This window comes from Chrysemys picta, chromosome 23, assembly GCF_011386835.1.
Source record: "Chrysemys picta bellii isolate R12L10 chromosome 23, ASM1138683v2, whole genome shotgun sequence".
Taxonomy (NCBI): Eukaryota; Metazoa; Chordata; order Testudines; family Emydidae; genus Chrysemys; species Chrysemys picta.
In genome coordinates, this window is record NC_088813.1 from 14,828,140 (window position 1) to 14,840,629 (window position 12,490).

General features: G+C 42.0%; 1 protein-coding gene across 3 annotated transcripts in view; it reads right to left on the minus strand.

The window, feature by feature from the left end:
* The window catches only part of NFYC (nuclear transcription factor Y subunit gamma), a 60,608-nt gene extending 51,797 nt beyond the window's left edge, over positions 1-8,811 (minus strand). Inside the window, exon 1 of one of the 3 annotated variants that reach the window (XM_065576897.1) lies at positions 8,563-8,811. The gene's annotated coding sequence lies outside the window, so the exon portion shown is untranslated. The remainder of the gene's footprint in view (positions 1-8,562) is intronic. The other 2 variants (XM_005298412.5, XM_065576899.1) reach the window with 2 other exon arrangements.
* Between the last annotated feature and the right edge of the window lie 3,679 nt (positions 8,812-12,490).

Here is a 12,490-nt window from a genome sequence, read left to right on the forward strand (position 1 = left end):
TAAATTTAACGTAGCAGAACTGAAGTAATCTATCTGAGCCCTAGTCTTAATTATTTGCACAAAAACCTTTTATAGTTTTCCAAAACAGATCTGTCATTCTAAGTAATTCTATTTAAAAAACAAAACAAGCTAAGACAACTTTAAGGTTGAACAACTAAGCACTCAAATCATGAAGTGTCACAGTTACAGGTTGCATGTGAACCCTTAACTTTGTGAATGCAATAAGATACAAGGCATAACTACATTATTATATATTGCACTGTTTAAGAAAATGTACACATTTGCACTTGCATGTACATTCTCTTTTCATCGGCAGCACATAAATTTAATTCAAGAAATGAGGCAGATTACTGAAGTTAAATTAGATAAATACATAGGTGACATATGCCATTAATGTTCACTGAGAAATATAAATAGTTAAAATACATTGTACTTAATGTGTAGTATGTTATGAATGGTTCACTGTGTATCTTTCATTAGTGATTTTCATGGACTGTGTGGCGCTCACAGGAGTAGCAGCCAGTAGTAGAATGTTACACAGGTAGCACAATTGTAGAAAATTATGTTGTATTTGAGAAAAAAAAAATCATCAAGTAGAAATATTTGGCTACACATCACAAAATACCCTATCCCATGAACCTCATGAGGATCACAGTAGAAAGCACTTGATGTCAGTAGGAAAGAACCACTTTGAGTCTCAGGAGCTGTGCTGATTTTTCCTCCAAGGCATGAGTACCTTATGTTGCCTCATGAACTTTACTGCTTCACTTGGGGAAAGGGTTCCATGGTACCTAATTCACCGTTGACCTTACAAAACACTTCATGAATGAAGCAAGTATGCCAACAGAGCCCTTTACCTACCTACTCTAATTATTTCATTCTGCAGGTGTTAGCTCTGCACGCATATGCAGCATGACCTTCGTTAGCTTTGAGTTCATGAATTTAGCACAATTAAAAAATGTTCTGTGCTATCTCAGGACTCAATTTTCAAAGTCTGTTAAGGCAACCAAATCAAGATAATTTTCCAATGGAACGCTTAAAAAGGTAAGTGTCAATGAAGGCTATTTCCATGCCATATTTCAAGAGTCTAATATCAGTCATTTTTGATGTTCAAACAAGGATTCCAAGTATTGTTTCTACAACAGGTTCCCCTGCTCTCAAACATCTAAACTATTCCCCCCCCCCCCACACACACACACTCTCCCAAAAAAAAAACCCACCTCTCTAAAATAAAACCATCATCACTTTCAGGCAGAGAAAAAGCCTGGAAAATTTTAGAAAAATTTAAAACAACAGGGTTTAAAAGTAACTGAAAACATGTGCCTAAAATGGAAATAAACCTTTATGCCAATCAAGCCACAGAGGCTGCTATATTTCAAGGTCAATGTTCATACGACAACAGGTCTAATCCAAAACCCACTGAAGTCCATAGAAAGACTCCCATTGAGGGCAGTGGGCTCTGGATCAGGCCCAAGGTTTGAAATAATGGACTAAACACAGAATGTTCTCATACATATACTGAAGTAGGAATGTATTTTGTGCTTTGGATAGGGGATTAGCAACATCTAAAGCAGCAACGTATCTATTTTTTTATATCAGGTTTCAAACAAATTGTATCCCAAAATGCTTTACACACTTACAATAAGTATTAATTTATCTTTCCCTCCATTATTCTATGTTAAGAAGCATAACAAACACAGAGATAGTACTAAAAGATTAAGTTAGACCCAAACAGCTGATAGAAATAAATGCATTTCAGAAAATATCTACCCTAATGGCATACGAAATATTAGTAACAAAAGTTCAATCTTCATAATATTGTTCTTAAAAATCTCTAAAAATCTAGTAATGCTTAGATTATCTAACTGGAACATTACATAGTCTAAGGGCCTTATTCTGATCTGCTGGACAGATTGTACATGCTTTATTCTTATCATGAAATCAAGGGGAGTAAAGCCAATACTGAGCACTTTTGAAAAATCCCACCTGAAAACTAGTAAGGTATAACGATTCTGGAAGACAGCAAGTAAGTTGCACATTTCCACCTCTGACTGATTATATGGCTTATTAGTTATCTTGGCTACTGAAAGTTATCATTGCATGCTTACAGATAAGAGTTGTTTTTTCAGAAGTGACAATCTACCGCAAGGTATTCAGATATACCATTAAAAAAAACAGATAGTGACACTAAAGAGACTAATAGATAAAAAATTCTGATCTCAAGTGCATAGCATCAAAAGGTAGATGAATCATGACATTCTGATGGCCTATGAAGCTGGGAAGCTTGATCATTGTAAAGAACTTAAATTTACAGCCTACACAACATTTTCCTTTCTAAATTTAATGGCAGTACAGAGTTCCGAATGAACAGGTACTAGGAATTAAAATTCTTTATTTATTCTGAGCCTCAGGCACAGACATTGAGCAAGCTCCTACCATTGCCCTCCCAATGTTTAACTGGAGGGACCACCTTTAACGAGTGTTCTGTCTCTGTCCATGTTTGGCTTTTCAACCAAGACTGACATGGAGGTGGCTTCTGCGATGTGACAACTGTCCTCAAGTACCTGAATTGATGCTTCCAGGCCATTGCACATAGATGGCCATCAGATGGTGCTGATGCTCCCTCTTAGTCATTAAGTGTTTGAAATGGATTTGAATCAGCAACCTAGAGATGAAAGGCTCCATATCCAATTATCAGAGCCCCTCAGTATTCTAGTCCCTCCCAACTGCTTAACGTACAACAGGTGGCTCACAGGCATAAAAACTGTACAACAGAACAGAACTAATTCCAATACACGTTGGACAAAGGATGAGATAGGATAACTGTTAACAAGAATCTGAAGGGTTACCAAGGAGAGAAACAACAAGGAGTCTGGCGGCACCTTAAAGACTAACAGATTTATTACGGCATAAAGCTTTCGTGGGTAAAAAAACCACTTCTTCAGACGCAAGGAGGGAAAGGAATTGTTTAGAATTAGAGGGTGTCCACATGAGCTTTTTTGCCCCAAATTTCCCATGGTTGGTCCCAGTCATTCAGCACAACAGGTGGGAGTGTAAGCACAAAGACAGCTCCAGGCACCTGCAAGTATTTAAACAGTGTTATCTAACCTTCTCTTACAGGTCCACATGGCACAGCGTTTAAAACACCAGCTGCTGCCAGTCCCTTGTCTACACCGTAGGTGATAGCAACTGTAAGAAATTTGGCACAAACAAGCCTAGTATAGTAAAAGCATTAAGAGTCATACCAGGATGTTACATAGCATGGGACAAATATTGGTAGAGAACGTTACTGAGAACTGGACATAATATTTCAGCAGCAGTTGCACCAGTGCCTAAAACAAAGGTAAAATAATGTCTCTACTCCTATTTGAGATTCCCCTATTTATGTAGCCAAGAGTTGAATTAGCCCATTTAGCCACCGCCTCACACTGGGAGCCCGTGTTCAGCTGATTATCTATGACCCCCAAATCTTTTTCAGAGTTACTGCTTTCCAGGATAGAGTTCCCCACTATTTAACTATGGCCTACATTCTTTGTTCTTAAATGTATACATTTACATTTAGCCATATTAAAATGCATAATAGTTACTTGAACCCAGATTATCAAGCGATCTAGATTGCTCTGTGTCAGTGACCTGTCCTATTCGTTACAGAATCATAGAACCATAGGGTTAGAAGGGACCATAAGGGTCATCTAGTCTAACCCCCTGCCAAGATGCAGGATTTGTTGCGCCTAAACCCTCCAAGACAGATGGCTATCCAGCCTCCTTTTGAAAACCTCCAGTGAAGGAGCTTCCAAGACTTCCCTAGGCAGAAGCAGTTGAGTCTATTTACCACTCCCCCAATTTGCATCATCTGCAAACCTTATCACTGATTATTTTATTACTTCTTCCAGGTCATTAATAAAAATGTCAACAGCTTAGGGCCAGGAACCAATCCCTGCAGGACCCCAGTTGAAACACACCCATTCTATTATGATTCCCCATTTACAGTTACAATTGGAGAGAGTTATCAGTTAATCCATGTCATGTATGCCATCTTTTATCATTCTAGTTTTATAATCAAAATGTGATGTGCTACCAAGTCCAATGACCCATAGAAGTCTAAGTATATTACATCAACACTATTACATTTATCAACCAACTTGTAATCTCATCAAAAAAATATAAAATTAATTTGACAGGATCTATTTTCCATAAGCCATACTGAATGGCATTAATTGCATTATTCTCCTTTCATTCTTTATTAATTGAGTCCCATATCAACCACTTGATTATCTTGTACAGGACTGATGTCAGACCAGTAGGCCTATAATTACCTGCGTCATCCCATTTACCCTTTTTAAATATTGGCATAACATTAGCTTTCTTCTAGTCTTCTGGAATTTTCCTGGTGTTCCAAGACTTATTGAAAAGTCATTATTAATGGTCCAGCGAGCTCCTAAGCTAGCTCTTTTTAAACTCTTGGATACAAGTTATCCAGACTAGCTGATTTCAAAATGTCTACTTTAATAGCTGCTGTTTAACATCCTTCCAAGATACCAGCGGAATGGAAAGAGTTATGATATAATGTCTTTTTCCCTCTCAATACAAAACAGAAATATTTATTGAACTCTTTTGCCTTTTCTGTATTATTGATAATTCTACCATATCCGTCAAGTAAAGAACCAATACCATTTTTATCAGGATTATTTTGTTCCTAATATACTTTAAAAACTCCTCCTTATTGGCCATAACTGCTGGCCACAGATTTCTCCTTGTGTCCCTTTGCTTCCCTTATCAATTTTCTACCATATGTAGTTTCCAATTTATTTTCATTTCTATCAACTTCCCCTTTCTTCCATTTATCTCTATTTTTTTAAAATATATACACTTGCCTTAATTTCCCCTTAAACCAGGTCAGTTTTTTAACCAATACAGTTTTCTTCCTTGATTATGGGATTACAGATTTTTGGGCATCTAATAAAGTATTCTTAAACAATTCCCAATTATCATTCACATTTTTCTGATTAAATTCTTCCTCCCATCGGATTTGGCTCATAATTGTTTTCAGCTTTCTGAAGTTGGCCCTTTTAAAGCACCAAGTGTGTATATATCACTACTCTGGCCTTGATTCTGTCTGCACACTATAAATGTGATCAAGTCATGACCAACTGTACTTAACTTATTCATATTTAATTCTGTGATAACGTCCTCTTTATCTGTCAAGACAAATGTAGAGTTTCCCCCCATGCTGGATGCAACACATTTTGAGTTAGGAAATGGTCATCTTTCTTATAGGAAGGTCAGAACTGCCCAAGTGACTAATTCAGTCTAAATGGCCAACTGGATACAACTTGCTAAAGTTTTGACCATCCCTTCTTTTATAGAACAATAATAATAATAATAATAGTAATAAAAAAAATGCAGATTTGATTCTGCACTGTGGACTTTTGTCCAGACTTTGTACCTTAAAGGCATATGAATTAGAGAAGAATCAGCTTTACTTAAAAAAACTTAAATATGCACATTAAAGAGAAGCCTCTTTAAACAAGGTGTGCCAAGAACAGTCAACAGAACACCTGCCAAATATAGTTACTCCACAACACAAAACTATTTCCCTCCCAGTTTATATAAGCACTCTGCACTGATTGTGCTTAGTATAAAAATGGGATCTGAGCAAGAATGAAAAAAAACCCAACCTGTTTCCCAATCTTCACTTGTGGTAGACAGATGAAAAATAGTTAAGTAGCATCAGAAGTTTTAATCTGACCTCAATTGTGTCATCTTAGTATTTTGTGAAAACATTACAAGTTATTGGTGATAGCTTATTTAAGTGACTTTAGCAGGCATCATATTTGGTGATACACATTTATAGTGTGACCTGTTACTATGAACAGATGGAAACAATGTGTAATATTTTAAATACTTTATTTTAACTTGGACTTTAAATAGTCCCTGCATAAATAGTATTTATAATGATGATTTTGCATTCATAGAGTACTCTCTTTGCTAGTATCTCAACACACTTTACGAAGATTAAATATGCACAACTCTCTGAAATAGGCAAGAATACTACATATTTTACAGAGAAGGAAAGGGTAGTACAGATTAAACAACTTGCTCAGGGTCACCCAGCCAGCCAGTTGGAAAAGACTCTAGTGGTCCTGATTCTCAGTCCCCTCTATAACTTAGAGAATTTTTTCACTTCAAGGTCCCAGAAGCAAAGACAAGGTTTTCATCTCGAGGCCAAAAGACCAAAAACATCAAGACACTTGATCACGGCCTTGGATAGACCAAGAGACTACCTACACTTGATCTTAGCTCATAGAGAGCCGAGAACAATCCTACTCTGCTGTGTAGGGGTTTCCAGGGTCAGTCCCAAACTAAAATACTTTCCAGTTTACTTGACCCAGAATTTTGTGTCCACCCTGAATGGCATTTAAACTCATTCATTCCACTGTGTTCAGTAGGAATAAAGAGCTCTAGCTAAAAGCAAATTCATTAACATTTGAGTGAAAAAGTTGTGATTCATAGTGAAAGGTGAACCAAAACAAGGTATGTTAGAATATATTAGGTCACGAAGAAGTGAAGAGCTATACACCAGGTTATTTTGTTTGTGGCCAATATAAAAAAGTTAACTATGCCTTGCATGCTGCCATGTCCTTTGCTCTGCACCACAATTCCTAACAGTTATCACGCTGACAGGAATTGGTACTTTCAATCCAACTGCACAGACTCTAGCAAGTAATGAGGGTACTTACAAGGGCTTATTCACAGAGATTCTAAAATACACTGAAGCTCTCAATACCCGGAGTTTCTTCTTGAAATCTCATATGGGACACTGGGCTTAGTCAGAAATAAAAAGCATGATGATCATTTGCTTCTGAACAATACACTATTAAGGCACTACACCGGGAGTCAAGAGTTCTGAGTTCTAATCCTAGCTCTGAGTGAGATGCTGTAAAACTTCAGGAGAAAAGAAGGTCTAGCAAATAGGCCTCCGGACTAAGATTTAAGACACCCGAGTTCAATGCCTAGATCAGCCACGTACATCCTGTGTGACCTTGGGCAAGTTATTAAAAAAAAAAAAATCTATCTGTAAAACAGGAATAGTACTTTCCTTCCTGACAGGGGTGATGCAAGGATAAAATGACTATTAATGACTATGGGATGCTCAGATACCACAATGATAAGGGCCACATAACTTTCTAGACAGAATTGGGTGAGTGACTACATAACGGGAATGACTAACACCTACTTACTTCACAGAATGGATTTCAAGACTATTTGCTATGCTGTTTAATACAGACTAACACGGCTACTCCCGATGCTGTTTAATGTTTTCATTTATCTCAGATTGAGAAATTAAAGTAAAAGTAGTCAGTTTAACTTTTGTTTATAGTTATTTTCACTTTCAAGGTTCTTAGTGCTGTCATATTTGGGTTTCAATCACCACACGGGAATGTGTTTAAAAATCAATTGCTTTAATTTGATGATTTTTCATTGTGAAGACATTTCTAGTGGTTTTAGTTGTTTTTAAGGGTTTCCCGTACCCCCCATAAAGGTTAAAATATTGGGTCAAACTTTGAAAAGGAGAAATGCTCTTGAGAGCTTCAGATGAAAGATGCCATAGATGGGCAAAATAATTTGGCTAATATTTTGTGGTTGGCTATCATCCCCCACTGGGAGTCTATCCTCGCTCAACTTTAGAGAAACTGGGATACTATAGGAATGTATTTCAGATGCAAAGTTTAATAACTTGAGGTTTTGCATGACAATCCTGGAAGACATTCAATACCCATCACTCATTGTCACAGGAGGTATAAAGCAAGCTTCACTTAGAAGCCCTCCCGTCAACCTAACAGCTGGATTCAGCAAGTAAGCTGCAGTTAAGTGATAAGAAAAAGCCTGATCTTTCCCGTATCTCACACATTGGCTGTACAAGAAGCAGAATACACTATTGTGTAGGGATCCGCTCACACTCACTGGAAAAGGAGGAGAACATGCTTTATAAACAACGTTATTATTTCAGTATGTATGGGGCAGGTCCTCACCCCCAAGGGGACCCAGGACTCCACCTGCTCCACTCATTTGAGTTGCCTGGCTGTGCAGCCTCAGAGGGTTCATTTCACCCCCTTCTCTAACCCTGCTTAGCTTAAGCCTCCATCCCACCACATACTCCCTAAACAACATGTAACGCTCCCCCTTGACCTTCTTGCCACCCAGGGCATCCAGCCCCACTAGCACAGAGCCTTTCCCTACACGCCCCTTGCCCGCCCCAGGCCCCCTCCCCCAGCCTGCTAGGCCACCGTACTACCACCCCACACCCAGCTCCCGCCCTTCCCCCATCCCGTCAGCGCGCGAGGAAAAAGGGGGTTCGTCAGTTTCCTGTCCTCTCCGCGGTCCGCTCTCCCACAGCCAATCATCACGACGTCCTCACTGCCCGCCTCCTCGCCACCAGCCAATTGGCGGCGATAGTGCAGCTCGGCCAATGGGAGCGGCACGGGCTGGTGGAAGAGTCCACCCTGAGAACCCCCGCATCAGCCCGCCCCCCTGACCGGATCCCTACCCCCCTCCACTCACCAGCCAAGCCAGCGCCGCGACCTCCACCTCCTCTGCCCGGGGCACCGAGGGGAGGGGACCCGCTACCGCTCTGCCTCCCGCCCGGCTGAAGGGAGAAGGGAGGGGGGGTGACTAGGAACGGAGCGAGCGCGAAGCGGGCGAGAAACAAGATGGCGGCTGCTCCGTGAGGCGGTGGAACGGACGCGACGCTCCGCCCCTTCCCCCCTCGGGCGAAACACTGCGCATGCCCGTGACTCGCTGCCAGGCCTCGCGAGATCTCCGCAAGGGGGAGGGGATTGGGGGCGGTCCCAGGCGGAGGCGGGGCCTGGGATGGGGAGTGCAGGGAGGTGGCTGATGAACCCCGGAAGCTGAATAGTACATACGGTCTCCTCAGCCGCCCCGGGACCTGCATGGGGCATAACACCCAGCTTGGAGGGGGGCCCCGTAGTCCCCACCCCAGAGGGGGCCGGGGCGTGGGGTAGGGGCTAGAAGAGGGAGGCCATGGGAGGAGGCTCCCCGTAGGACAAGGGATCATTGATCTGGCTGACGGGGTAGGAGGAGAACCCAGGAGTCCTGACCCCAGCATCACAGAAAAAATGCAAGGTGGAACAGAGTGCTTAGTATGAGTAGTTAGCATACATTGTAATGGCCCATTTGTCAGTTTGAGACACTCACATGCTACTTTGCATGTAGCAGGTTCCCCAATGAACAAGAAATCTGCCCCACTAAGAAGTCTCTCATCCTCTAACGCAGTGGTTCTCAAAGCTGGTCCGCCGTTTGTTCAGGGAAAGGGCCGGGCTGGTTTGTTTACCTGCCACGTCCGCAGGTTCGGCCGAGCGTGGCTCCCACGGGCCGCGGTTCGCCACCCCAGGCCAATAGGGGCTGCAGGAAGCAGCACGGGCTGAGGGATGTGCTAGCCGCCGCTTCCCGCAGCCCCCATTGGCCTGGGATGGTGAACCCCAGCCAGCGGGAGCCGCAATTGGCCGAACCTGCTGATGCGGCAGAACAAACCGGCCTGGTCCACCAGGGTCTTTCCCTGAACAAGCGGCGGACTGGCTTTGAGAACCACTGCTCTAAAGCACACTTAGAGAGATACTAGCCTAATCAATCAAGTTTTCAAGAATGCAATATTATGAGACCTTTGGCTACACTTCTTTGGGACCTTTGTCCTATGGTCAGTGTTTATGGGTCATAAGCTTCCTGAGTTAGGAAACATTAATACAAAAATTTTATAGGTAGTTCAGTAGATAGTGCAGGAGATTGGAAGTCAGGACCATCTAACCAATGTGCTTCAATCTTGCCCTGGAAGAACCACATCTAAACATGACAATCCATTTTCCATGGCTCGTTCAGTCTGTGACCAATCTGGTGATGTTTCCAAGTAGTGTCAATTGTGATCCTGATAACTGTCCTAATTGGACTGGTCTGAGACAACTAACTCATTTCACATGGATCTCCAATTCACCATCACGTGGTAACTTTCAGCTACTATCACACCTGGCCTGGATCTGAATCACTGACCCAGAAGCAAAAGTCTTTGTATTCCAGTTCACTGAATTGTCCCATTCCCCAAAGGCCCCTCTCTCACTTAAACAGAGACTGGCTCAGGGAAATATGTTATGGCTGAATGTGACTCCTGCTGCTCTTGTGCCTATTGAAAGGGAGAGCCTGAAAAATTACTATCAATGCGGCTCTGTGTGTTTATTATGTCTCATTGATTACCAGATAACACACTCCGTTTACTAGTCGAATGATGATTTTCCTCACTGCCTGGCCATGGAAATGTCACCTGGATGTGAAAGTCAAGCTGGTTTTTTTCTGGTTCCTATCCCATAACTAGTAATAAAGCTGCAATCAGAACTGCGCTGCTGTCTCTTGTGCCCTTCCCCATAATCAGAGGTTTTTCTAGTGTTGGGCACATGATATGCTTGGTCTGTAGCTTTGGTGAGATCATCCATGGTGCACAGTTCCTCAAGAGCCAGCAGATGTTCTGTGGTTTGTGTTTCACCGCGGTCACATGTCTCTGGATTGTTGGAATAACCCCACTTCCGCATACTGACTCTTGACCTGCCAACTATTGTTTGGAAGGGATTTAAACATCTCCAGGTAGACCAATCCTTTGTGCATACTGATGTCCTTGTCAAGTATCGCAAACTGTGTCTACTGTGTTTTCAGTTGTGTAGCTGTTGGTGATTTTTCAAGCAGTTCCGTTGCAACCTAGGAAGCTTTTCTGTGATTTTAAGCAGCTAACTGCTGTGGTGTGGCCGTGTCTGGTATTGTTGACCTGTCTTAATCGTTCCATTTTGCTTGTGACTGCTTTCCTGATATCCGGTGGAGTGATACCACTATCATTCAATATAACCAGAGCGGAGTTGACAAATACGATGATTATATTATTTGTATAGCATTGTTATGAGAGTCTTTGTGTCTTCTCGGCTAAGATTACCCACAAGGGTATTCGTTGAGGTGGTGGCAGTTTGTGATGTGACACCAGTTTCTCTAGGAAATGCACTAAAACCAGAATATCCATTGCTACCCCTGTATGATTTGATTTCTGATTCAGGCTTCCCTGTGGGGCTAATAATATAATATAGAGAGATATCCTATCTCCTAGAAGTGGAAGGGACCCTGAAAGGTCATTGAGTCCAGCCCCCTGCCTTCACTAGCAGGACCAAGTACTGATTTTGCCCCAGATCCCTAAGTGGCCCCCTCAAGGATTGAACTCAGAACCCTGGGTTTAGTGGGCCAATGCTCAAACCACTGAGCTATTCCTCCCTGCCCCCCCTAAAGTGGCTGCTCTGATATGGGAGGTACACTTTTGCCAATGCTTGCAATTTTTATAGAGTCTTGCAATATTTGATGTTTTTCTTAAAGCATCAGCTCTTGGATTCATGTGAATGCATGAGGATCTCAGCTGTGGTTTATTAAAAGGAAGTTTGTAGCCCTTGTGGTTGCAGAGAAAAGCTTGGATATGTGACTCATGTGCAGAGGACAAATACAAGTGAACTCCGAATATATTATTTTAAAGATCTCATGCTTTTTAAGCCCAACTCATTTTTTGAGAGCTGACTCATGATCTTTGAATGCTTGGGGTGGCACTATTGGAGGTATTTACTGCTCTGCAATGTTGCATAACCCATCTTCATGTTACCTTGTTTATAAATCCATCAGCCAACGCTGCTGCTGCTGATTTTGCAACAAGGTGCAGTTATAGATCAAAACAGCTGTTTTTCTTGTGAGCTGGAGGGCAAGATGATATAAAGAATCTCTGCCCATTCCCTCTGTGCTCCCTCCAATTTATTTTAATTGTGGTCTGATGTGCTAAGCCAGCGATGTTCTGTTTCCTTCCCAGCTGCTTTGTCAACAGCAACGAACACATCACTGAAGTGGACCTGGCTCCCTGGAAAGGATCGTAGCCTTCTGCCAACAGGTCTCGGTGCTAAGCTGACTGCAACTTGGAGGGGGCAAGGAAAAGCAGAAATGAGGCTTTTTCCGCTTTCTGTCTTCTTGCTGATAAATGTGTAAATATTTCTTCCTGATTTGTCGGTTTCATATTGAACAACATCGGTTACCCGCTCAGCCACCTCTTTGCTGTATCAGCAGCCAAATCCAGGGTAACTTTACTGCAGAAACGACACTGATTTTCAGAAGAACTGAGCAGAGGGTGCGCTACACGGCTGAAAATCGTGCATCCCTGCATCGGAAGTTGTTTTTTCCTTTGTTTTTTACCTCCCTTCTCCACACCACTCTGCTAACTGCCTCACAAGGGGGAATTAGTCCGAGTTTCCATGATCCTGCAAAGAGAGAAAAAAAGAAACACCTGCTGTAAGGTATTAATTTGGCTTCATACCAGAGTGCCTGACTGCATGTGAGCCACGCTGCCTTCTGCTCACGTGTGTAAAAAAGATAGAGCCAGTTTCTGATATTCCTTAGTCCATGAATAATACCA